Source organism: Drosophila pseudoobscura, unplaced genomic scaffold (assembly GCF_009870125.1).
Source record: "Drosophila pseudoobscura strain MV-25-SWS-2005 unplaced genomic scaffold, UCI_Dpse_MV25 Unplacedtig00139560, whole genome shotgun sequence".
In the NCBI taxonomy this organism is placed as follows: Eukaryota; Metazoa; Arthropoda; class Insecta; order Diptera; family Drosophilidae; genus Drosophila; species Drosophila pseudoobscura.
The window spans coordinates 153,434-156,755 of record NW_022881750.1 but is presented as its reverse complement, the minus strand read 5'-3'; the positions used below and the strand labels follow the sequence as shown (position 1 = coordinate 156,755).

Below are 3,322 nucleotides of genomic sequence, written 5' to 3'. Positions count from 1 at the left end.
TGACAACTTATCTCTGCTAAAGAAATACGTCTCTCCGCTGGCGGAAAACTTATTTCCGGTGGCGGGAAATATATGTCCACTGCCGGACAAGTTATCTCTGCAGACGAAATACGTCTCTCCGCTTGCAGCTAACTTATCTCTGCTGACGAAATACGTCTCTCCGCTTGCAGAAAACTTATCTCCGGCGGCGAGAAATTTATATCCACTGCCGGACAAGTTATCTCTGCAGACGAAATACGTCTCTCCGCTTGCAGCTAACTTATCTCTGCTGACGAAATACGTCTCTTCGCTTGCAGAAAACTTATCTCCGGCGGCGAGAAATTTATATCCCCGGCCTGTCAACTTATCTCTGCTAACGAAATACGTCTCTCCACTGGCAGAAAACTTATCTCTGCTGACGAAATACATCTCTCCGCTTGCAGAAAACTTATCTCCTGCGGCGAGAAATTTTTATCCCCAGCCTGACAACTTATCTCTGCTAAAGAAATACGTCTCTCCGCTGGCGGAAAACTTATTTCCGGTGGCGGGAAATATATGTCCACTGCCGGACAAGTTATCTCTGCAGACGAAATACGTCTCTCCGCTTGCAGCTAACTTATCTCTGCTGACGAAATACGTATCTCCGCTTGCAGAAAACTTATCTCCGGCGGCGAGAAATTTATATCCCCGGCCTGTCAACTTATCTCTGCTAACGAAATACGTCTCTCCGCTGGTGGAAAACTTATTTTCGGTAGCGGGAAATATATATCCCCTGCCGGACAACTTATCTCTGCTGACGAAATACGTCTCTCCGCTGGAGGAAAACTTATTTCCGGTGGCGGGAAATATATATCCCCTGCCGGACAACTTATCTCTGCTGACGAAATACGTCTCTCCGCTTGCTGAAAACTTATTTCTGCTGAAGAAATACGTCTCTCCGCTTGCAGAAAACTTATCTCCGGCGGCGAGAAATTTTTATCCCCGGCCTGACAACTGACAACTGACAACGAAATACGTCTCTCCGCTGGGGGAAAACTTATTTCCGGTGGCGGGAAATATATATTCCCTGCCGGACAACTTATCTCAGCTGACGAAATACGTCTCTACGCTGGCGGAAAACTTATCTCCGGCGGCGGAAAATCTATATCCTCTGCCAGACAACTTATCTCTGCTTACGAAATACGTCTCTCCGCTGGCGGAAAACTAATTTCCGGTGCTGGGAAATCTATATCCTCTGCCGGACAACTTATCTCTGCTGACGAAATACGTCTCTCCGCTTGCAGCAAACTTTATCCCCGCTGAAGAATTACGTTTCTCCGCCGGCAGAAAACTTATCTCCGCTGGCATAACATTTACTTCCGGCGGCGAGGAATTTATATCCCCTGCCGGACATCTTATCGCTGCTGACAAAATACATCTCTTCGCTGGCTGAAAACTTATCTGCGATGGCGGGAAATTTATATCCGCTGGCGGAAAACTTTTCTCCGCTGACAGACATCTTATCTCCGCTGGCGGATAATTTATTTCCGCTGACGAGCTACGTTTCTCCGCCGGCAGAAAACAGATCTCCACTGGCAGAACATTTACCTCCGGAGGCGGGAAATCTATGTAGGGTTGGCAGCCCTTTAATGAGTATCGATCTATCGCTAGGGATAGTCAAGGGTAGAGGAAGATATATCGATAGTAAGTAAGAGTTCGACTGCGGAAGCGGGCAGACGTGCGAAAAGAACTATGCTAAGAAACCTATTTGTAACCATTTATTAAAATAAAAATAATACAACGACGTGTGGCGTATATTTGATGGAGTTTCTGGAGCGGATTCTTACTCACTTGTAGGGAGCCCACCAAGGATCCCTACAATTTGGTTCCCATACCGGGAATTGAACCCGGGCCTTCCGGGTGAGAGCCGGATATCCTAACCACTAGACAATATGGGAACCAAATTGTAGGGATCCCTACATCTATATCCACTGCCGGACAAGTTATCTCTGCAGACGAAATACGTCTCTCCGCTTGCAGCTAACTTATCTCTGCTGACGAAATACGTCTCTTCGCTTGCAGAAAACTTATCTCCGGCGGCGAGAAATTTATATCCCCGGCCTGTCAACTTATCTCTGCTAACGAAATACGTCTCTCCACTGGCAGAAAACTTATCTCTGCTGACGAAATACATCTCTCCGCTTGCAGAAAACTTATCTCCTGCGGCGAGAAATTTTTATCCCCGGCCTGACAACTTATCTCTGCCAACGAAATACGTATCTCCACTGGCAGAAAACGTATCTCTGCTGACGAAATACGTCTCTCCGCTTGCAGAAAACTTATCTCCTGCGGCGAGAAATTTTTATCCCCAGCCTGACAACTTATCTCTGCTAACGAAATACGTCTCTCCACTGGCAGAAAACTTATCTCTGCTGACGAAATACATCTCTCTGCTTGCAGAAAACTTATCTCCTGCGGCGAGAAATTTTTATCCCCGGCCTGACAACTTATCTCTGCTAACGAAATACGTCTCTCCGCTGGCGGAAAACTTATTTCCCGTGGCGGGAAATATATATCCTCTGCCGGACAACTTATCTCTGCTGACGAAATACGTCTCTCCACTGGCAGAAAACGTATTTCTGCTGACGAAATACGTCTCTCCGCTTGCAGAACACTTATCTCCTGCGGCGAGAAATTTTTATCCCCAGCCTGACAACTTATCTCTGCTAAAGAAATACGTCTCTCCGCTGGCGGAAAACTTATTTCCGGTGGCGGGAAATATATATCCCCTGCCGGACAAGTTATCTCTGCAGACGAAATACGTCTGTCCGCTTGCAGCTAACTTATCTCTGCTGACGAAATACGTCTCTCCGCTTGCAGAAAACTTATCTCCGGCGGCGAGAAATTTATATCCCCGGCCTGTCAACTTATCTCTGCTAACGAAATACGTCTCTCCACTGGCAGAAAACTTATCTCTGCTGACGAAATACATCTCTCCGCTTGCAGAAAACTTATCTCCTGCGGCGAGAAATTTTTATCCCCGGCCTGACAACTTATCTCTGCCAACGAAATACGTCTCTCCACTGGCAGAAAACGTATCTCTGCTGACGAAATACGTCTCTCCGCTTGCAGAACACTTATCTCCTGCGGCGAGAAATTTTTATCCCCAGCCTGACAACTTATCTCTGCTAAAGAAATACGTCTCTCCGCTGGCAGAAAACTTATTTCCGGTGCCGGGAAATCTATATCCACTGCCGGACAAGTTATCTCTGCAGACGAAATACGTCTCTCCGCTTGCAGCAAACTTATCTCTGCTGACGAAATACGTCTCTCCGCTGGTAGAAAACTTATCTCCTGCGGCGAG

At 46.9% G+C, this 3,322-nt stretch overlaps 1 non-coding gene across 1 annotated transcript; it reads right to left on the bottom strand.

The window, feature by feature from the left end:
- Nucleotides 1-1,844: 1,844 nt before the first annotated feature.
- TRNAE-CUC (transfer RNA glutamic acid (anticodon CUC)) lies at nt 1,845-1,916 on the bottom strand. Its single transcript has one exon. It is a non-coding gene; the product is annotated as a tRNA-Glu (tRNA).
- Between the last annotated feature and the right edge of the window lie 1,406 nt (nt 1,917-3,322).